The following is a 24,147-nucleotide window of genomic DNA, read 5'->3' as shown; positions in this document are numbered from 1 at the left end:
TTCATGGTTTACAAAGCACCATCTCATTTTTTATTTAATCCTCACACCTACCCCACAGTGGGCTCCCCACTGCAGTCCCTGTGGTAGGCCCGGAGTGGCTGGGGCTAGGAAGGGCTCAGCCCAAGGTCACAAAGCTGGAAAACAGTAAGCCCAAACCCGGGCCTGGAGCCCTGCCCTCCTGCACAAAGATGCACTGAGGCCCTTTTCTCTCCCTGCTCTCCCGGGCCAACCTCCAGGAGGAACAGAGAAGGGGACAGCAGGAGCAGGGGGGCTCCAGTCCGAAAGACCCCAGTTTGGGTCCTGCCTCTGCTGCTTCGGTCCTGAGCGATGCTGGGAAAGAAATGTCACCTCCCTGAGCCTGTTTAAATCCTCATGGGGGGAGAGGAGGAAGATCCTCACCTGGCAAGACTTCTGAGAGGGTTGCGAGAGCCAGTGCATCTAGACCCCTTGCACTTAGCAGGTGCTCAACGACTGTGGCCCTTAATGGCTCCAAGGAACAACTAGGGAAGTCACAGTCATTATATGTCCATCCTACCAGTGAACTGCTGGGCCAGTAATTTTCAACCAGGCTGCACTCTGGAATCATCACGAAGCTTTGAAAATTCCCAAAGCCCATGTGGTTCCCCAGAGCAATCAAATCAGAATCTCAGCATATTAAAGGCTTTCTAAGTGATTCCAACATGAAGCCATGGTCAAGGACAATGATACTCTGTCTCCACTTAGGATATAAACATGAAAGTACACGTTACTCTGTAGCTGGTAGGATTCAGGGTGAACACTAAGTGGAGCTTTTCTAAAGGGTTGTCGAAGACAGACGCAAAGAATAATGTAGGATGTCCCTCCACAGGGATTGGCAAGAGTAACCCTTTGTGGTTGAGGAAGAGCTGGGGGTCGGGGGAAGCCTTCCTCCAACAGGTCTACAACTGAACTGAGCAAGGTCCCAGGTAGGTAGGATGGGCAAGGAGTGAGGGAAAGGGTGAGTACACAGACCATTCAAAATGCCAGTCAGTGACCTGTCAGAAATGCTGGTCCACCTGAGACCCCCCACCCCAGAGGGACATTCCAGATGATCTGACCATTGCTACCCCACTCAGGGATCTCAGAACATGCACACCGTCCCCAGAGTGCCTCCATTCCCCCACCCCGCATGGCATACTGAGATTCACAATACACCTTACGCAGGCCCTGGGCACTACCCAGAACTTCAATTTCCTTTCTATTAATCCAGGAAGGGTCTAATTTGCATGTAATTTGCATAAATTTGCTTGTTTCCATTTAAGAAATACCCCAACTCCAAGCAGGTGAGATAAAATAAATTGGCTTATTTATTGTCCCTCCTGCTGCAATTGTATTCCAACCTCACCTCTTGGAGCGCTCACAGGGGGAGATTTTAACACTGCAGCCTGGAGAGGACCTGCTAAGGGGGATGAAAACAGCCTGGCTGGACTTCCAGGGAGAGACCAGTCATGGTCTCCTCCCCCAGACCAGGCCACCAGGGCTGCCTCAGAAGGAGGACCGGAGCACTTTCCCTGTTTTAACTATAGCCCCCCAAAATTGCAAACCCTATTCTGCTGTCCTATCTTGCAGTGGGGACCACATTTCCTGTCGGAGCCCAGGCTGGAGGAAGCCTGCTCTTCAAAATGGTCATTTTATTTATTAGAGACACACTCTCAAGGCCAAAGCACAAAGGATTCAGCTGACGTGTAAGGTCCCTCCTGACTCTAAGCTCTAACTCAGGGGTTTCAATTGATGCTCAGCATCACACAGTTGAGTGGAAAAATCCATTATGTTAACAGCTGGCACCAGAATTCCTTAGGGAGGGAACTGTCTCAAGGGGGAGAAAAGCCTTTGATATACCGCTTGTGGAACCTGGGCGCTGAGGGTCTGAGACCACTGAAGCCAGCCAGGCAACCACAGAGGGGTGCCATGGGGACAATGCCATGGGGAAGGTGCCGCAGAAAGGGCACCATGGGAAGACTAGGGTCGACTTTACTCGTAGAATGGTGAAAGGCTAAATGGGATGAGGTCCAGGAATGATGGTGGGGGGGGGGCAGTTTGGGGAGAGGCTCTGATGTCAAGATGGCTTCAGACTGAGCCATCAACCCAGTCCAGATGAACCCCATACCACCATCAGGTTGCGGAAATTTTGAGGAGAGCATGGGAGTGGCAATGGAGCATCTCTTCCCTAGATCACAAGGATCTGGGAAACTCACGCTGAAGGCTGGGTTACACTCTTAAGGAAACCTACTAAACAGCAGCTCAACAAATGGAAAAGGCATTCTGCTAAACTATTCATAGCAATCCTAAAATATAGGCTGTATCATACTCCCAGTCTACAGAAGACAAGGCTGAGGCTCTAAAAGGCTGCATGATTTGCCCAAGATCACATAGCTAGAAGGTACCAGAGCCGGGATTTGCCCTCCACCTGTAAGGCTCCAAACCACCACATTACACCAGCTAAGCCTCTCAGCTGTCCTGTAAAGCAAGGAGGACCAGCATGGTTAGGGATGAGTTTCAGTAACCCCAAGTGACTCACCTTAAGATCCTGGCTGGTAGATGAATTCATCTGAATTCAGCGTGGGCCCTTTTCTCTGTACTATCCTCTGCCCCTTTACAAACTGCAATTATCAAATGAGCCTATGAGTTGGTACTAGCTTCTTATTTGGCAAAATGGCATTTGGATATGGTGTGATGGAGAAAGGGCTTTGCTTCAAAATCTACAATCTGATCCCTGCTCTGTCACTCTCCAGCTGTGTATACCATGCAACAAGTTATTTCCTCTCCCTAACCCCCAGTTTCTTCATCTGCAAGACGGGGAAGACCTCCTATCCACAGACCTCAGAGGATAATGAGCATAAAGGATTTTGAGGTACAAGGCAGAGCCCTGAACCCCCAGGAGAGAAACGAGTTTAGACAAAGAGAAAGAGGGATAGGAAAGACTCAGTGCAACATCCCTCACATACCCACCAGGATCATAGGAACATTTCTAGCCCTCTCAGTGAGCACCCCAACCCCCATGCTGGGGCTCCTCATCAGAAGGCCATTTTCCACTCCTCCAAGTGACCTCAATCCTAATCTCTTTTCCTTTGAGCAGGAAAGCATGGTGCTACACCCCAGTGCATCTATGCCCGTCTCTGCCGGGCCCCCACCCTGCACCCAGCTCCCTGGGAGCTATTGCTACAGCCCACTCACAGCCCCCTGTCTTCAAAGGAGGAACATCTATTTGTTTTCTCCTCTGCTTCTTGATCCAAAGAAAGACCCAAATGCTAAGGAATGGTGCTTCCAGAAACAATTAAATGGCTCACAGCTTCCCTCACCCAGAAGAAAGGAATTGGCTTTAAAAATGAACACCCAGGCTTTTCACATCCTGATGGAAGGATGTGGCTCAAATCAGTCACCACCAAGATACACTAGTTCCGTTTCACAGAGGAGACAGCTGCACCTCTAGAGATGCCAGTCTGATGGACAGATACAGAAGCTGCCTCCAAGTTCCCTCTCTGATGGGGGAGACATGGCCCCTGCCCCCAGGGAGCTCCCTTTCTGATAGAGGAAACACAGCCCCTGTTACAAGAAGCTCCCTGTCTGATGGGAGAGACACAGCCCCTATTCCAGGAAGCTTCCTGTCTGATGGGGGAGACACGGACCCTGCCCCCTCTTGGAGCATCCCTAGATGCTGCAAGACATGCATCTACTACCCTAGGAAACCACTATACCAGACAGGAAGCCCCAGTGCTTTCCCTCAAAGAGCTATAAACCTGAGGAGGGAGCCTCAGTCTGAACCTCCCCTTTGGACATATCCCCGGTCTGCAGGAGGTTCCTAATCAAAGATAATGTAATCCAGGGATCCTTGTAAGACATTAGCCAAGCCAGAAATATAGAGGGAGACTTCCAGGTCTTTTAGAAAAAGGGAGAAAGAAGGAGAATGAGGGAGAGGCAGAAGATAAGCCAGTGCCCCAGTAAATTGTAACTCCACTTTCCAGAGGCAAACATGGCACACAACCCCCTTCTCTGCTGCTCCTATTCTGTTCTTCAAACCGGCACAAGGACCTGTCATCCCAGCACACGAGCTAGTTCACCAGGAAGCACACCTTCCCTTGAGTGGACAAGCGTCAGTGTTCATCTGAAAGAGAAAAAAGCGCTCGGGGACTAGACCAGCATGGTCACTATGCACACACACACACACACCCCTAGGACCCTGCCCCGCCCCACTCCACTCCATCACAGTGAGCCAGCAATGAGGAAGACCCTGACACAGAAGCCCAGCTCCCTCGCTTCAAGGATGGAGACCCTACAGTGAGATCCCACTGCAGAGCACCCCCCCTTCCTGTTATCAGACTGAATTCGACTCCCTGTAAAACCACTGGTCAGCACTCTCAGGGAATCACCCGCACACGCCTCCCCCTGTCCAGCTCTGGGTCTGTGAAGCCTGTCCTGAGACACCAAGGAAATAATATGTGGAGTCAGAAAACCCGGCTTCAAATCCTACCTTCGTAACCAGCAAATTACCTAACCTCCCCAAGCCTCAGCTTCCTCATCTTTAGAATGGGAGTGGTAAGAATATCACTTATCTTTATGAGAAGCCGATAAAATCAGGTAAGTGAAAGAAGTTTGTTACTTGCTAAGAAGCCCTATCAAGTCTGTGATGTGGTGATCAGTAAAGCCTCTAGGAGAGCATGGTTGGGGGGGGGGGGGTCCCATGCACATTACGCATCCCCGCAGGGCCTGGTCCTTACCCCGCCAGAGGAACTGTTCCGTGGGTCAGCAAGACACCCCTAACCCCTCCATCCTCCCCTGGATCGCCTGCACAAGCAACACAATCCCTGGATCATGACAAATCCTTAAATGCATTTCTATTTCCAGATTAGTGTCATATGTTAATACATTATCAGTAGACAAGGGTCCGGCCTCTGCTAAATAAACCATTTTAGCATTTCATGAAGACCCTTAGGTACTTTTGGTTACAGCACAAAGTCTGTTCTTTCACTCCAAAGCCGTGCCGAGTCCATATGTTGTAACCCATCCCCCCTCGGCTGTTCCCGGTCCCAGGCTAAAGTAGATTCATTTTGTTAACATGGCTGCCCCCTGGGGAGCCTGGGTGGCTCCATCGGTTAAGCGTCTGCCTTAGGCTCAGGTCATGATCCCAGCGTCCTGGGATCAAGCCCCATGTTGGGCTCTCTGCTCAGCATGGAGCCTGCTTCTCCCTTTCCCTTGCTTGTGCTCTCTCTCTTTCAAATCAATAAATAAACAAATAAAATATTTTTTTAAAGATTTTATTTATTTATTTGACAGACAGAGATCACAAGCAGGCAGAGAGGCAGGCAGAGAGAGAGAGGGGAAGCAGGCTCCCTGCAGAGCAGAGAGCCCGATGTGGGGCTCGATCCCAGGACCCTGGGACCATGACCTGAGCCGAAGGCAGCGGCTTAACCCACTGAGCCACCCAGGCACCCCAAAATCTTTAAAAAATATATGGCTACCGCTATGGTGTACCCAATGACTCCCTTAGCCCTTTCAAAGGTTTTTCATTTTGTTCATTCATTTGTGCAACAAAAATCTGTTAAGCACAAGAGGTACAATATTAAGCAAATACCAACCCAGGTATCACCTGGTTTCCCCCAAGGGCATATGCACAGGGAGTCTAATTGGGAGGCAATCCCAGAGGGCACGAGACAGGGATAAGAGGAGTGAGAGAGGAGAGACCAACAACACAAAGACTCACTGTCAAGTTGGCCAACCCTGTGTGCAACTGGGCTCACCCTGCTGGGACTCCTAAGGAGCGGCTCAGACGGGTCCATGCATAAAATGACGGGTAGAAACATTTATCCATCGCCATTGTCTTCATGGCCTAGGTACAGCCACACTGGTGTCACCTCCCCTGCAATTCCACCTTGGTATATGGATTCTGCCTGGGGGTCTCTCACCTCAGTGTCAGAAAAGTCCTGGGACAGGAAGCAAGAGGCCCGGGGATGAGTCTAGGAGAGGCCCCCTCAGATCACCTCTACGCAAAGCAGGTCAAGGCCTGCGTGGAACTGGCTGCCCCAGCAGGGACTGGAGTAAGATGAAGCCAGGAGAGGCTGGGAACTGAGGCCCAAGAGGTACCAGTGTGAGCTATGAATGGCAGAATGAAGAGGAGCTAACCAGAGATAGCTGAGTAGCAAGGAGCGCTTTCCAAGCTGAGAAAAACGTGCAAAGGCCCTGAGGCCGGAGGGAACACAGAGTGTTCAGAACACTAAAAGGCCGGTGTAGCTGGAGCTCAGGGGGAGAACCAGTAGTGGGAGATGAGGCTGGGAAGGCAGGCAGGTGCCAATTTTGGCCCATATTAAGGAGTTGGAAATTATCCCAAGAGAGATGGGAGCTACTGAAGGGTCTTAAACAGGTATAGAGAGAGGCTCATTAAGAACTTTGTGTAGCGGCACCCGGGTGGCTCAATCGGTTAAGCATCTGACTCTTGATTTCAGCTCAGGTGATAATCTCAGGGTCTGAGACCGAGCCCCATGTTGGTGAGAAAGGACTTGGTAGGCTACCTCAGTGGTCCCAGACCCCGCCCAGCTTGACCTGTCCCTCTGTGTTCTTGACATTATTCGTAAACCTTGATCCTGGGTAAGGTCCCTGAGTCATGAAAGTCTGATCTCATCATTCAATGTTTTGGGTCCCCTCATACACCGTCTCATCTCCAGCTTCACTAAATACATATTTTCCCTGCCTTTCAGGCCATTGTCTCACAAACCACTTAGGTTTCTATGTTCCAATTACATCTGTAAAGTCTCCAAAATTCCTTTGTCCTTGACTGCATCCTAATGGGTAGCTCAGAGACCCACATCCGGTCTGCCCAGCAGAAGTTCAACGTCTCCTCTGGTGAGGATGCCTTTTATTAATTCTCCCTGGGCCCCGGTCCCTCAACACGGCCTCCAAGTTTCTAGAAATCATGCCCATAGAGCAAGTTACATTTACCAAGAAATAATTAAAATAGTTTTTCCAACTTTAAATTAATCAAAGACGTTCATAACCACGAGTCAAGAGCTTCTGATCAGCGTGAAGCTACCCACCATGTGAACTTGACAGCATTTCAGATGAAAGCCGAGAAAAATGGTCTCGATATGGATAAACGTTGAATGGGAGATGGGAGGAAGATTCTTTTTGAAATTTTGGAAATACTTAAAGGGACCCCAGGCTGGAAACCACTGCTTTATATATATTCCTTTATTCTCATTCACTTTGTTCCTCGTCTACCACTCCTGTGGCCCTTCAGAAAGCTCTTCGATTTTCCCCAGTTTATTTGCTCCCGCCTTAGTACTTCCCACCCGCACGATCTTAATGTCAGCAGCAAGCCTGAAGCTTACCACGAATATTGATTTTCAAATCCCATGTAAAAATGCAAATAACCATCTCAGGAGTAACCCCCTGGGTATGACTCTGATCCCCCCATGGGCCCTTTTCTCTCCACCTGAATGTCCTCATAGCTTTGGGTCCCAGCAACCCTCTGCGTGGCCCCAGGCTCCACTTCCCTCCCCTTTCTAGCAGGCGTTCTCCAAAGGGAGGTGAACGCATAGATCCATGATAAGCAAGGAGGAAAAAAATTAAATCTCCTCTTTATATTACTCTATCAAAAATGAGGAAAATATTAAAATTAAAATTAAAATATTAAATGCTTAGTGTGCATGAATAAGCGGTACATGTATATACTTTAAAAATACACACACATTGGAAAGGAACTCAAAACTTTCCTTATGAAGGGCAGTGGACAATCCAAAAAATGTAGATGTCGTTGCTGAAAATATTCTCCCCATCCCCTTCCCTCCTCACCATCCCCCCTATCCTCCCATCCCCAGTCCTGCTGCCCTGGGTGTTTTTCTAGTTGTCATCTCCCCCAAATCTCCACTCTTACTATCCGCTTCAGACCTCTGGCTTGCTCTCCGCCCAGTCTCCTGGACTCCTTGAATACTCACTGGCCATCAGCTGGGCCTGCACCCTGCTCCTCAGGCGAGTCCCAGAGGCTCCTGTGCCCAGACTTGGTTCCTGAGCCCTCAGCCCAGCTCAGAGCACTGGGTCTCTACTTACATGGATAACTGTGGAGTCAGGCCAAATCAACAATATAAAAATGTCACTTGAAACGTTACATAATGTAGTCCAAACTAGAAACCGTCTACATTCCTACCTGTAGGATATTGGAGAAAAAAATTATGGTATATCTACAAAATGGTCTATGATGCAGTCATTAAAAATATATAGTCTAGAAATTTCTAATAACATGGCAAAATCCTCAAGCTGTATAATCAAGTGCAAAAGCAGGGCTCAAAATCTACATACAGTGTTATCTTTCCAAAGGAAACATACAAATGGTCAACAGATATGTGAAAAAGTACTCAACATCAGCAATCATTAGGGAAATGCAAATCAAACCCCCAACGCGATAGCACTTCATATCTATCAGAATGGCTATCGCCAAGAAGACCAGAAACAGCAAATGTTGGCAAGGACATGGTGAGAACAGAGCGCTGTTGGTAGGAAAGCAAACTAGTACAGCCACCATGGAAAACAGTATGTATGGAGGTTCCTCGAAAATTTTTAAATATTTACACATTTTAAATTAAAAATTAAAATTAAAATTTTAATTTTAAAATTTAAAATATAATTTAAATTAAAATTTTTAATAAATTAAATTTTTTAAATAGAGGTACCTTACAATCCAGTAATTCCATCACTTTAACTTGAAAAGATATCTGCACCCCCATGTTCACTGCACACATTGTTTACAGTAGCCAAGACATAGAAACAACCCCGTAGGCTGATGGATGGGTAAAGACGTGTGATGAAGATACACACACACACACACACACACACACACACACACACACACAGGAATATTAGTCAGCCATTAAAAAAAAAAAGAAGGAAATCCTGCCATTTGCAACAATGTGGATGGACCTTGGAGGGATTATGCTAGGTGAGATAAATCAGACAAAGTAAGACAAATACTGTATGACATCTCTTATATGTGGAATCAGAAAAAAAAGAAGAAGAAGAATTCCTAAAAACAAAGAAGAAATTTGTAGTTTTATAGTTACCAGAGACAGGGGATGGGAGTGGTCAAAAGGCACAAATTTCCAGTTAAGTTCCGGAAATATAACATACAGTAGGCAAATGTAGTCAACAGGGCCGTATTGTGTATTTGCAAGTTCACAACACAGTACTATATACTTGAAAGTTGCTAACAGAGTAGCTCATCAGATCACTCATTACAGGTAAAAACTGTAACTATGAGAGCAGATGGATGCTAACTAAACTTCTTGTGGTTATCACTTTGCAACATACACATCTATCAAAACATTAAGTTGTATACCTAAATCCAATACAATGTTGCATGTCCATCGTATCTAACTAAAAAATAAAGGGATGCCTGGATGGCTCAGTGGGTTAAAGCCTCTGCCTTCGACTCAGGTCATGATCCCAGGGTCCTGGGATGGAGCCCCGTGTCGGGCTCTCTGCTCAGGAGGGAGCCTGCTTCCCCCTCTCTCTCTGCCTGCCTCTCTGCCTACTTGTGATCTCTGTCAAATAAATAAATAAAATCTTCAAAAAAATTTTAAAAAATAAAGAAAACCACATCAGATGGCACTCTTCAGCTAGGATATAAGAGACATGCAAACTCTGATTAGCAGACTGAGTTTTCAAAACCACCTTAATCTCCAGGTTAGGCAATGCAAAAAAAAAAAAAAGAGAATTTATTTTCCAGAACGTAAATTGCTTCTCTGCTCACTAAGTTTGAGAGTATAAATTTTGTTCATAGAAGCACCTGCCATGGGTCAGATTCTAAGAGATGTATTATAGCTTACATCATTTCCTGAAAAAAGAAAAGTATAATCTCAACATAAATATGCAAACATGAATAAGGGGGAAAAAAAAAAACAAGAAAATAGGTCAAAATGTTTCTCTGCCTTCATTCACCAATTTGGTAAAGTGTTCACTGATGTTCCTTATGTGTTTTGGCATTGAGGTAGGCCATGATTTATGGAATCATGGCTTATTTTGGCCTTTCACTTTATACATTTCTGGGTTTTTCTAGTTTTTTATAAAGAGCAAGTTTTACAAAAATAAAACAGAATCAAACAGTATTTTTCTTATGAGAGCTTATACCGTGACTCTAAAGACTTTGAATATCTAGATTGTATATACTGATTCCTGCTTGCTTACATTTTTCTTACCCCTTGTAAAAACCTCTAGGGGGTAATTTGGTATTATTTCCTCTAAAGAAATGGTGCTACTTTTCTTGGGTAGTTTCTCTCTCTAGGAAGTTGGCGATCTTTCTTCTTATCATCAGTTACACTCCCCAACCGTTGGTTCCAGAGGCCCCAGAACACTAGTGACTGAGCTCAAATTAGCCAGCAAAGGGGCGTGACACAGTATCCAACCCCCATGTCCACGGGCATCCAGACAGAGAAAGGCATTATAACTCCAGCAGGAAGGATCAAGGTTAGACTAAGCGGAAGTTTCCTTTTGGCATGGTGGTTAGACCACAAGCAGGGAGACTCCTCCTCTAGGGAAGTCAGGGGTGGGCAGGGTAAGAGCAGGCCTCCTTGCACTCCAACGATCCCAGTGTGTGTCCTCCGGGTCCCCAGTAGGGTCTGGTCCCCAGGAATTACTGCCGCTGAGATCCAAAGCATCCCTCAACCTCCCCACTGCCAAACAGAAGGGTTTAGACACAAACCCAGCTGGCTGGGCCAACTCTTCATGTACCCCTCCTCTGGGAGGGCGCTGTGGTCAGGACCAAATAGCCTTGGGATCAGAAGGGTCTCTGAAGGGGCAGCCCCTGATGCCCAGGACTGGAAGAGAAGCTCTCACACCTCAGAGAAACTCCAGGGAGGTCCACACTTTTCATCCACCCCATCCCCAGTCCATCCAGGCTGCTCCCCGGCTGCTTCCTCCAGGCCTTAACCTTGGTAACACGGCCCCTAACTCCATCTATCTCCCTTACTCCCCCCTCTGCCTCCAGGCTGCAAGTGGGGCTGGGGAAGCCGGGGAGGGCACCCCAGCCCGCCACCGCTCTTGGAGCGCAGAGGGCCGGAGGCAACAGGAACAGGGCAGGTGAAGGCACACAGGTGCGCAGAGCTATTTCTAGGACGCCAGGGTGCCATGGGAGCTGTCAAGGACAGGGGGGAAGTCCCACAGAAGAAGTCCCGTTTCTCTGCAATGTACACAAACACTCCTGCCCAAATGCTGGGTTTAAAGAAGGCGGCTTTAACACCCTAAAATGTTTCCTACAGTTAAAAAACTGCATCCAGACCTGGCCATTATCCCAGCGTGGGGAGGAGGGGGAGCTTTCCCCAGTGTCTAGGAAGAATGAGAGATCGGGGCTAAAGCCATGATAAGTGGTGAGACCCTAATATACAGGCACGCACACATCATAGACATACCCCCACACAAACATGAATGAGCGCGCACACACACACACACACACTCAGCAAACACACGTACACACTTACCATGCCTGTGCACACACAACACAGGTACACACATATGCGTGCACACACACCACACACACACACACACACACATGCCCCGGCCACGGCCATCGGCCATTAGAGCACTCAGCACTCAGCACCCAGTACTGGCTTGGCAGCCCATTTGGACCCCTGCGTTTTTACAACGAAATATTTATTAGCAATGAGGAGCAAACATGTCCTCTGTGAGTGGGCCCTACAGCCCCCATCGCTAAGGTCAAGTACCATTCTCCTCAGCAGCAGCCACTCAGCCAGAGTGAGAAGGGGAGGGAGGGCTCCAGCCCCTGCAGCTGGCCTGGCAGACTGGTCCCCCAGCGACCAGCACTCTCAAGGCCCCATTCTCCCTAGGCCCCGCTGCACCTGCCTCTGGCCTCCCCTCCATCCTGCCCACCCCAGCCTCCTTCTGTCCTCTGTGCCCCTGAACAGCAATACCTCAGGCCCCACCCAGCAACCACACAGAATTCTGAAGAAGCCCTTTCCTTTCTGGAAGCTTCCCTTTGTGCCTGTGGCTGGGTTTCCTTCAGGACTGACCACCTGGCAGGGCTGTTCCACCTTCCCCTGGCACTCTGGTCTCCAGTGGGAGGTGAGTATCTTGTCAGAGGGACACAGCCGGACCCTGCTGGCACCTAAGCAGACATATGAAGAACACATATGAATGGTAACCAGAAAGACCTCTTTTAGCCTTGCTGACCTGGCCCATCTACACTCAAGGGCCTGATGGAACTCACCAGACCCAGCCAGCACATCTCTGGGCTGGAAAACCCCCTGTCCTCAGTACACACCTCAGGGATGGGGCTCCTGGAGCCTCAGCCCCCAGACATCAGCCCCAATCCCCCTGCCTCAGCCAGCAACCCCAAAGCATCTCTACTTTGCTCCTTTGCCTTCTGCAAAGCTCCCACTGGCGTGAGCCTCTGCACCCCACCATTCTTGGTGGGGCAGCCCCAGAAAGCATGGTGGAGATCAAAAGTCAGAGCGTGGACCCGTTGGTTGGTTCTGAAGGCCTGCCTCCCCTGCAGGCCACTGCACCCTATTTATAGAACCTGATCAATCCTCTGCAGCAGAGGGGGAAATCACTTTGAATTGCACCTACCACTGTCTGCTTGCTCTAGAGGCTGCAGGAGTCCACTTCTGTTCTTTCATTTGGAACTGGCGAATAGGAAGGAAGCAGGGCGTCCAGGTCAGACTCTGGGGCCCCGAGGGAGGAACTCATGCACAAAGCCTCAGTCCTCCTCAACGAACAGCATGAGGACGGGCAGGGTGACCTCTCAGATCCCCTCCTGTGCCACAGACTTGGCCTGCTTACAAGAAGGAGACGACCCCAAGGAGCACTCTGACCCCAGAGGGAAACTGAGCCAGCCATGACCCAAGCACCTCTGCACCTTCCTCTTCACCCTGACCAAATTAACCTAAAGGAGACCCTACAGAGCTTAGAAGCAACCTCCCAAATCAAACAGGACAAAGAGACTCACAAGCAATGCCATAATGCATGATTCTTAACTAGAGCTCGATTTGGGGAAAAAACAGCTATAAGAGACATTTGGGGGACAACAGAGAAAGCTTTCGTGTGGACTGGGTATTAAAATATGTTAGGACAGGTGCCTGGGTGGCTCAGTGGGTTAAGCCTCTGTCTTCAGCTCAGGTCATGATCTCAAGGTCCTGGGATCGAGCCCCACACCCAGCTCTGCACTGAGCAGAGAGTCAGTTTCTACCTCTCTCTTGGGCCTTCTTCCCCCTTGGGCTTTCACTCTCTCTCAGATAAATAGGTAAAATCTTGAGGGAAAAATAAAGGGATGTTTGGAAATTACTAATTTTGCCACTTGTGATAATGTTCCCGTGATTATTCAGGAAAACGTGCCTATTTTTGGAGCTGTATGCTGACATGGTTAGGAGTGAATATCATGATGCTGTAATTTACTTTAAAATGATCCTGCAAAAAAAGATCATAGATGAAGTAAATATACAAAAACATTAATGGTTGTTGAATGCTGGTCATGGTATATGGATTTTTTAATTGCACTATTCTTTCCACTTCTCTATGCCTTAGAAGATTTTCATAATAAAAAGTTAAAAGAAAAAAAGTTAAAAGAAAACAAATAAAAAACAAACACTTTTTTTTAAAAAGGAAGAGTCACAAAGAATGTTTCCCAGCCTTGTGGTGCCAGTGGCAAACTCAGATTTTAGCTGCTGAGTGAGTTCTAGTAGAAAGGGCATGTGAACTTAAGTCAGACAGCCTCAGTTCAAGGTCAGCACGCACCCCCCAACACCTGCATAAACAGATCTTATTTGAGCCTCAGTTTTTTGGGTTTTTTTTTTTTTTTTTTTTTTTTTAGAGAGAGAAAAGGAATGTAGGCGTGTGTGTGTATGTGTGTGTGTGTGTGTTTGCTCACATGTGTGCACATGAGGCGGGGGGGCGGGGGGCGGAGTGTGATGGAGGGGAGGAACAGAGGGAGAGAGAGAGGTAATCTTAAGCAGGAGCCTGATGCAGGACTTGATCTCAAGACACCAAGATCATGACCTGAGCCAATATCAAGAGTTGGATGTTTAACCAACTGTGTCACACAGGTGCCCCCAGCCTCAGGTTTTTCTTATCTGCAAAGCAGAAACATTAAAACTATCTTCACCAAGTCCTGAGATCTCAATAAACTTTTACATATGGAAGTGTATAACACCCAGTGGGTTCTCAATAAACATTCATTCTTGTCCTTTCTTTTCATCTACCCTGCTTGGTAAGAGAGTCAGTTTAACTTGAGGTACCAAGAGGCAAAACAAAAAGATTTCGACTTCCCAGAAGATAATGAAAATGCACTGTCCCCTATTCCTCCTACTGGGTTCAACCAAAAACTCTGGACATTATATGTAAACCAATCATAAGAAGACTAGGAATGCTGGAAGGCGGAAGCAGGCCAACTAGGGACCTCAAGACTTCACATGATGGTGACGTCCCTGGGTTTTTAAAAAACAGTTTAAATCTATTTTTGTGTGCAACTTCTGCATCAAGCAATTATTATAAATCTGTGTTGATGGGCACACAATGTATAAAGATGTAAATTGTATGACAAATAACAGCACTAGAAGAGAGAATGGAGTTATACAGAAGTAAAGTTTTGTATACCATTAAAACGAAGTTGATATTAAACACTAGATTATATATAAGAAGGTTATAGGGACGAAAAGGATGCAAGGTTTCTATACTACACTCAAACTGGTAAAATGACATAGAAAACTATCATACATTATGTCTACATAATGAAATATTTGGAGCAACTCCTAAAAAAGGTTATACAAAGATATACACACAAAACACCATAGATAAATCGAAATCAATTTCTAAAAAGTGTTGATGTAACCCCTAGAAGCAGGAAAAAGAAAAGAGAAATGAGAGACAGAAACAAACAAAAATCAAAAATAAAATGGTAATGCAACATGGCGGCTTAAGTGGGTAGGAGAAGAATCAATGAAACAAGATGGGATTGGGAGGGAGACAAACCATAAGTGACTCTTAATCTCACAAAACAAACTGAGGGTTGCTGGGGGGAGGGGGTTTGGGAGAAGGGGGTGGGATTATGGACATTGGGGAGGGTATGTGCTTTGGTGAGTGCTGCGAAGTGTGCAAACCTGGTGATTCACAGGCCTGTACCCCTGGGGATAAAAATATATGTTTATAAAAAATAAAAAATTTAAATAAATAAATAAATAAATAAATAAATAAATAAATAAAATGGTAGACTTAAGACCTAAGAAATCAATAATTATATTAAATGTAAATGGCCTAAACACATCAATTTAAAAAGAGATTGGGGGCAAAAAAAAAAAAAAAAAAAAAAAAAAAAAACGAAAAGAAAAGAAAAGGGTGGCAGGGAGATTGAGATTGGCAACGTGGTTTAAAAAACATGCCCCAACTACAGTAGCTAAAATTAAAAATAGTGACACCACCAAATGCTGGCAGGGAGGTAGAGAAACTATCACTAATATATTACTTGTGGTAAAATAAAAGAGGAGAGCCACTCTGGAAAACATTTTGGCAGTTTCCTTAAAAACTAACCATGCAGGGACACCTGGGTGGCTCAGTGGGTTAAAGCCTCTGCCTTTGGCCCAGGTCATGATCCCAGGGTCCTGGGATTGAGACCTGGGAGTCAGGCTCTCTGCTCAGCAGGGAACCTGCTTCCTCCTCTCTCTCTGTTTGCCTCTCTGCCTACTTGTGATCTATGTCTGTCAAATAAATAAATAAATAAATATCTTAAAAAAAAAAAAAAAAACTAACCATGCAGAGAAATGAAGACATCTACCCAAGAATATTTAAAGCATCTTTACTTGTAATAGCCCAAAACTGGAAACAACCCAGACATCCTTCAGTGCATGAACATTTAAACAAACTGTGGTACATCTATTCCATGGAATATTACTAAACAATAAAAGGGAACAAACTAAGGAATGCAACAACCTGGATGAATCTCCAGCAAATTATGCCAAATGAAAGAAGGGAAAAAAAAACAAAACACAAAATGTTGCATACTATAGGATTCCATGAAACGACAAAATGATACAAATGGGAAACAGATTAGTCTTTGCCTGGCTTTAATGGGGTTATTGCCTGGGGCTGGAAAGGAAGTGGGTATGGCTATAATAGAGCAACATCCTTGCAGTAATGCAAATACTCTGTATCTGGACTGCACCAATGTCAATATCCTGGCTGTGATATTGACTATAGTTTTGCAAGATGTTACCATTGGAGGTAACTGAGTAAAAGATACCATTTTTTACAATTGTATGCACATCTACAAGTATCTCAAAATAGGAATTTAATTCAAAAAGAAATTTTGTTTAAAGATTTTATTTATTTATTTGACAGAGCACAAGTGGAGGAAGAAACAAGCAGAGGGAGAGGGAGAAGCAGACTCCCCACTGAGCAGGGAGCCTGATGCGGGGCTCGATCCCAGGACCCAGGGATCATGACCTGAGTTGAAGGCAGAAGTTTAACCAACTAAGCCACTCAGGTGCCCCAAAAAAGAAATTAAGGTGCCACTCAATCTCAGAGTCATGCAAGTGCTGGGTTGGCACCTGAGGTGTGGACCTTAGGGGTCTCACTTACCTCACTCTGGTCCCAGCCCTGACTAGGAATGATGCCTTCTCAGATCCAATTGGAGAATTCTGGAAGTAGAGGACCAAAATTTGGTCCTTAAAGGGGCCAGGAATCATCAGGATGTTCCATACCATCCATGTCACAAACACCCTAGTCCAACTATGTTGTGATGTGGAACTGTGGCTATATGGGGAATACCAGGTAAGGAGGTAGTGGGAGGATCCACTCCACTCAAGGGAAATCAAGTGCATTCTGTAGAGACAGAATTTAAAAGAAGGGAAGGACTTTCAAGATCATCTGGCTTCGTATATGGAGAAACTGAGCCCCAGAAGAAAAGATCACACTCTCCCAAAGCCATACAGATTCCTGCCTGGGGTTCCCACCACAACACCACTTCCTCCTCTCATGAGCAGGAAGCACATTATAATGAAAGGCAAATATGGCAATATCTCTGTCTTCCAGATAATTCCTGACAACAAGTATCTCCAGGGCCATTAGCTCCAGGAAACACTGGACTTGAACCTGCAGGACAAGGGAAAGGGACAAGTTACAGTCGGTGAGAAAGAAGGAGCAGTCAAAGATGACCTTGGAGCACAGTGTGTGCTCTGCCAACCTATCCAAAAACCTCCTGGGTACTTCCTGTCCCACTGCCACCATCCCTTCTCCCAGAGCCACTACGACACATTAAATTCATCTCCTTGGGTTTTGTTTTCTCTAAGATGAGCCTCTGTCATTGGTCCACAAGAAAGGAAATCATTCTATGTGGGCCACGCTCTGGAAAGTCAAAGGTCTCCCAGCCAGCCAAAGTTCTCACCTCAGGAGCAGCACACCATGGGGGAGGTAGATACCAGGTCAGACCACTTTTGTAGCAGCCACTGTTTCATCATGCTCTCAGACCCTCCTGGCCTCACCTGTCTTCCCAGATCTTGGCCTCATGTCCCACCCAGCCACTGTCAGCTCTGCGTGGGCTCTGCCCAGCCTCTGCTGACCTCACTCGGGCAGAGCTCCCTACACGTGGCCTAATGCCCCTACCATGGGTCCCCGTCCTGCCCTGGGGCTTCCCTGTTGCCACTAATGTGTGAGATACCCCAGAAACCACTCAGCACCCACACACAAACAACCTGGAACTGTGAGAAGGGGATACCCATGGGGAGACGGAAGCGGAACTTAACCTCTTCTCCTCGCTCGCCCTGGATGCAGGAGGACACTCAGCCTCTCACTGAGCACACACAGTGCTCCCTCCGCGATGCACACTGCCCATACTCGCTCTCCTTGTTTCCCGGGACCACTTCTTTTCCTCCTTCCTGCTTCCCCAGGATAGCATCCCTCCATAAAGGACAACACATTTTGGCCTCAGATTCTGTTTCCTAGAGACCAGGGTGAAGATACCCTCTTTGGGAGGATAAGAAATGTTAACAAAACAGAGAAAAGAAAGGTCATTCTGGCTGTCTTCCTTTGAGACACTGGGCACTGGGCAGCCCTGGGCCTTTCCCTGCATGTCCAAATTCTGGGGATGCTAGATCCCAGGGGACCTGAGGGGTGATGGGTAACCTCCTGTGCCCTCTTTATCCCTGTGCATCTCCTCAGGTATGCACTTCCCTGGGACTTTTTTTTTTTTTTTTGAGATTTTATCCATTTATTTCAGAGAGAGAGCGCGCGCACACACACACACACACACACACACACACACGAGTGGGGGAAGGGGAAGATGGAGAAGCAGACTCCCCACTGAGCAGGACCCTGGGATCATGACCTGAGAGGAAGACAAATGCTTAACCAACTGAGCCACCCAGGCCCCCCCTCCTCCCAGGACTTTTATAACTAGACCAATATAAGCAGCTTCTTACCGAGTGTGCAACCCAGCCCCATGTTACAGGAGAGAAAATAAAGCTAAGATGTGTTCCAGAACTGGTCATCACCCATTTATGCTGATTCAGACTCAACAGCTATGTTAAGGTCAGCATCTGTACTAGACTCTTCCAGGAGACTGTTTCCAGCACTCAATGCCCTGTACTGATGGGTGGGTTCTATGATGTACTAATGGTCAAATATTTTGGCTAAGACACTCTCCTGACTGATACGGGACGTGGGGGGAGCCTCTTGGAAGCAGCTCTGTGCCTTCCTCTGGCTGTATTCGAAATGCCTAGATACATTCCCTTCCCTACCCAACTCTTCGTGCCAGAGAAGTCAGAGAAAAACACACTGATTTGTTGTCCTAAGGATCCAAATCGCTAATACAGACCCACAGCATAGACCTAATGAAACAAAATCCGACGTCCTACGGTATATATAGACTCAAAGAGACCATCAGAATTCCATTCAAAGGCGTTGGACTGAGCAGAGTTTACTGAAGGGGACTATTTGCAGAGGCATGAGTGGGATTAAGGGAATCCATAAAGAATGTTAAAGCACTCCAGAATTTGCGATGGTGGGAAGACATTACCAGCCCGTGTCCTGAGCAGGCCCAGTGAAGGGCCAGGGTCGCAGAAGCCCAGTGAGAGGCCAAGCTGCGGAGGAGGGGCACCACAGTTGTGAGGGTGCAGCTCCTGCCAGAGCCCCCACACACGGAGGGAGCAGAGAAGAATTCCCCCCACCTATCTCCTCCCACTCTCCAATTCCCACATGGGCCTCCCATTGGCCAAACCCAGCCAGGAGGCAGAAAGCAGGGGCTCCTGCAAACACGAGCCCCTCTTTGGCACAGAGGGCAGAGATGGGTATGGGTACAGAGAGGCCACTGGAGGCCCGGGGACACTATCACACATGGTCCCTTGCACACCAAGGCCTAGAACCACACACCTGGCACAAAACAGCTGCAGGACCCCGCCACCCACCCATCACCTCACAGCTGTCCTCAGGTTCTCCTGATCCCATCAGCACCAGCTTGGTGTGTCCCACGGGGACTGACTGTAAAGGGGAAGCCACGGTGCTGTCCCTGCCTCTGAACTTGTCCTAGGTCCCTAGGAAAGGGAGAGGACAAAGGAGGGTTTCTCCTCCTAACGTGGCCAAATGCTCAGCTGCAGAGCCCTAGAGCTGGGCAGACCTGGCCCTTCATTCTGCCCAGAGCCCAGGACCGAAGGTAATTACATTCCTTTTCCTCGTCTTGGCACACTGCCCACCAGCAACATGGGATGCCCTTCCCCCCACCCCCCACTGCCAGCTCGTAGTCTGGTCTCCACCTGCACATGCGGCAGCCATCCCTTAGGCGGAGCCAGCCCCCAGAGGCCTGCTGGCAGATGAACTGAGATGGCAGCCGGAGTGGGATCCCCACCTCCAGGGACTCCCTCAGCCCACACGGGGAGCACGAGCCAGCAGGACTCCCCAGAAGCCAGGCAGGCTACCTCTGGATGGGGGTGGGGGGGTGGGGGGTTGGATCTGGGAGTGGGGCAAGCCTTCCTATGCCATTGTTGGCTTCCCAGCTTTGCAGATCTGCCTGGGGTTTAAGGTGAGCTGGGGAGGGCCTAGAATCTGTTTGGTGGTATCAGGAAATTGCAGCAAGGAAGGGCAGGAAGGAGAAGTCATAGGACCTTGCAAATCCCTACACTGGGGGACCTGCTAGTGAGCTGCGGCTAACTCAGGCCGGAAATAAAAACCCAAACTTGCCCCTTTGCCCTTTTCCGGCCCTCTTTGACCCCTCCTTGTGAATAAAATAAATGAAATAAGCCAACTAGATACTTCTAGCCATAGTTTACTAAAGCTGAAAGGGATCTCAGAGATGACACCAATCCTCTGACTGATGGAGGAAGAGGCCCAGAGAGGTGAAGCAACATGTCCAAGGTCACACAGCAAGATGGCAGCAGTCCCAGGACAGGAGCTCCCCAAGTCTCCAAAATGTTAAGGAGCTGCAACACACTGGGAACTTTCCTAGATGGTGGGCAGAGTACAGCAAACAAAACAGACATTAAGGTTAACAATAGAACACGGCCCCACAGAACTTTCTGCAGTGATGAAATGTTCCACGTCTTGCTCTCCAATACAGTGACCGCTAGCCACATGTGGCTTTTGAGCGCTTGAAATGCAGCCGTTTGTGATGAAAGAACAAAATGTTTGCTCCATATAATTTGCAGTACACTGTTTGATGCCTACTGTCTAGGACTGCTATGTCTTCATGAGGGACTGACCTTTATATCACTATGTAAGGTCCCTCTCCCTCCCTGGTCATCTTCTTTGCTCTGAAGTGGACTTTGTCTGATATTAATATAGCCACTCATGCTTTCTGTGGATCGATGTTTGCATGGTGTATCCTTTTCCACCCAGAAAGTGAATTTTTAATTGCATTTGTTTTTAATTAATTTAAGTAATCGCATGTGGCTAATAGCGACAATTTTGGATGATGCCATCTTAGAGAGCTCAGTTCCGTTAAGTTCTGTCTCCACTCGGCCAGTGGCTCAGCAGACCGGCTCCCCCACCCAGGGGAACACTACCAGTGTCCTACGGAATTCAGAGGCCCCAGGGTAGCTCACCACGCGGGGAGCGATCCTCGCCACTGTCCAAGATGGAGAAAATGGATGCTGACGCCCACATCCACCCCCTTCCTGAGACTCAGAAGCAGTTGGATCTATCCAGGGGCCAGAGACTAAGAGTAAGCCTGAGTTGGCTACTTCTGGAGCAAAACTTTGTCTCTGTCCTTGCTTCAGGCCAAGTTCTCCCCAGACCACGGTGGTCTGACCCCTCCTAGTCCTGGTCCCCACCCTACAGGGGGCAGACAGTCTGGTCATGTATTCTGGGGGATCCTGTGCAGGGAGGAGGTCCCCGCTTTCCTGGATTGGCTGAGGCCTAGTCAACAGCAGCTGGAAATGACACCGCAGAAGGAAAAGGGACAGAACTCGGAGGGGAGCAACGCAGCTCCATTCTTTGAGATGACTTGTGTGGAAAGCTGGCCAGGTAGAACCCCTTGCTGCCAGCGACTCCTTGGACAGCGTGACCTCCTCTCTCCTGCAGGCTTCCGCACGTCCTCCTCCTCCCTGCACCATCGTGTCTGCTGACTTGCCATGTCATCCCCAAGCCTGGCATCGTCTCAGAGGAGCTCACGATACTGTGGGCATCCTTCCTACCCGTATGGCACATACAGCAACTGCCCTTCCCTCCTGCACGGCACGGTGCCCAAGGTCCACTCAGAGCTGGAGCACTGTAAGTGTGCACCAGAGGACGATGGGGAGGGCAGGGGAGGGAAAGAGAAGGAAAAAGAAAAGGATTTCTGCCCTGAGTCAGCAAGGATCCTGGCTGTCAAGGACTGAGCAGCAGCGGGGAGGCAGACGCACGGGGAATCCAGGGAAAAGGTCCTGATGTTCTATCTGCATTAACCTCCGGTGTGTAGCGATAATGCCCTCTCTCTCTCCTTTCTCCCTCTCTCCTGTCTCCCCTCTCTCTCTTATTTCTCCCTTTCTTCTCTCTTTCTCTCTTTTCTCTGTTCCCTTCTTTCTCTCTCTCTTCCCCCACCCCCACCTCTAGCCCTTTGCTTTAAGACTAGATTGCTAAGCCTGAGTTTCCGTCTCAGCGCATCCAGACTTTTCCTCCACTTGTCTCTTGACGTTTCCCCGCATCTTGGCCGCCCCCACCCATCCCTCTGTGCTCTTGCCTCAGTCTCTCTCCTGCACTTAGAGGGCAGTAGAGCTGGGAGCCCTAGGCAGGGAGTAGGGGAGGCTGGAAACAAGCCGGCAGGGGCACCTGAGCCCCAGTATTTCCACATTACACTGAGCACACCTCCACTTTAATTTACACATCTTATTTCATTTTTTCACCAAATAAACTGTCACAATAATACAGGAGCTGATTCAATTCAGGCAGAGCAGCGCAGATCACATCAGAAAATGACTGATAGTCTTGATCTGAAAATTGCGTTTATCATACAGGCAAATAAAGTGTGAAGACCTACACTCAGGATAAAGGTTTTATCAGCACTAGAGTGCACAACTGACCTGGAGTCCCCCCAACAAATAAGACATCAGCAAAGGTTTAAAAGATAGAAATGGGGAGCAGATGGCTCTAGGGGGCCAGGGACCAGCGGGAGCCAGTGGGCTGGGGTGCAATGGGTCCAGGCAGCGTGGGGTAGAGGTACCCTCCAGACACACTGAAGTCACAGTCCCCCACTTCTGCTGGGAGGGAGGGAATGAGGGGTGGTGGGCTAGCGCCCCTGAGAAGTCCTGGCAATTGCTCTATATTGGAAATTCATGGCAAATTACTCCTAAAACTTACTGGTCCAGCTGGAGAGATGCCTCTTTGAACTCCAGCAAGACTTTGAAAATCACTCTCAAAGCTGGCTCTTGAAGCCCTGTCTGAGATGAATTAAAGGGAATTATGCACATAACCCCCCAGATCAAGGGGACACCCACCCTCCTTCAACTGCCAGCAGGCTGATTAGACAGATAGAGTTCACAGCAGAACAAGCACCCAGGATGGAAAAATAAAATAAAATAAATTTGAAATGCAGAGATGGATGATTCCTGTCACAAAGTCTTTCCAGAACCATGGTCTGTAAATTGGAATTTCCATTGATGCTAAGATAAGAGTGATAGCTCCCTAGCAGCCATTGGCCTGCTAGGGGTCTTTGGAGCAGGACTCTAGCATCCCTCTAAAAATCACACACTGCCCAGTGTAGGGGTATCCATAACCAGGAGAATGGCTTTGGTCCTAAGAGACACCCCCATCACCCCAAGAAAGAGACACCGGGGCACAAAAACATCAGCTCACATCCGTTCAGACCCCTTGCCCCTGCGACACTAACATGGTGCCCAGTGCCTGGTACTTAGCTGGTGTTCAGCAACATTTACATAAGACCAGACAAGATGCTGCCTCTCTTCTCAGGCCCTGTTGAGCAAACTCACCCCAACTTCATCCTCCCCTAGCAGAGCAGGGGTCCCAGGTGAGCCGTGGAGGGGAAGAAGTGGACAGGGACCTAGAACTCTATTCTGCTCAGACCCTGTCTGGGCCAGAGCCGGCTGACAGATACCAGTACAGAAATTGAGGTTGGTTCTTCACCCCAAAGACTGATGTATCTCAGGCCAGCGTACTTGGAGAGGGAGGCCAGAGAGGGAATATGCTGAAGGCTATGGTGGGCCACCCGGATCATGAATCACTTCAGGATTGAGATATTCATTCCTAAGTCCCTTTCTGGGAATTACCCTCAGCCAGAGAAAGCCACCTGGATCAAGCTCACACCCCAAACCTAGGGACAGCTGCATCCAAAGACTGGTGAGTTGGACTCAGGGAGGGTGGCTATCAAGGCTTGGCCCCCTGACTCTTGGTGGGACAGCTCTGCGGAGCTGAGGGGAAGCAGAGAGGAAACCTTCGGTGTGATGGCCTCGCCATCTAGCTCCTCCCTCTGCCCCATGTCGCCGTCCTCACTCCCCACAGGTGTTGATACCAGAGCAAGAGGGAGACAAGCCCTGATGGGTGCCACAGAAGTCGATGTGATACGAGGTCCCTTGTCTAGCCTCGTCCTTCACGGCAGGGCCAAAGGCAGCCAGAGAGGGAAGGAGACTCGCCTCTGTGCACGTGGCCAGCCCTGGCAGAGCTGCCCCTAGAACTCGGGCCTTCTGATGCCACGCTTCCCCAGGAACACTCTAGAAAGGCAAGGCC

General features: G+C 48.3%; 2 protein-coding genes across 20 annotated transcripts in view; one reads left to right on the top strand and one right to left on the bottom strand.

The window, feature by feature from the left end:
* Positions 1-24,147, top strand: part of DIS3L (DIS3 like exosome 3'-5' exoribonuclease) — a 434,009-nt gene that overhangs the window by 296,320 nt on the left and 113,542 nt on the right. The gene's annotated exons all lie outside the window — the stretch shown is intronic.
* MEGF11 (multiple EGF like domains 11) overlaps positions 1-24,147 on the bottom strand; it is a 346,208-nt gene that overhangs the window by 287,262 nt on the left and 34,799 nt on the right. The window contains exon 1 of one of the 19 annotated variants that reach the window (XM_082737064.1): positions 12,583-12,643. The exons of the other annotated variants lie outside the window; for them this stretch is intronic. The gene's annotated coding sequence lies outside the window, so the exon portion shown is untranslated. Of the gene's footprint in view, positions 1-12,582; positions 12,644-24,147 lie in introns of those variants that run through there. 19 annotated transcript variants of the gene reach the window in all.

Source organism: Mustela nivalis (assembly GCF_964662115.1).
Source record: "Mustela nivalis genome assembly, chromosome: 6".
In the NCBI taxonomy this organism is placed as follows: Eukaryota; Metazoa; Chordata; class Mammalia; order Carnivora; family Mustelidae; genus Mustela; species Mustela nivalis.
Note: the sequence above shows the minus strand (reverse complement) of the source record. Positions and strands in the feature narration are given on the sequence as shown.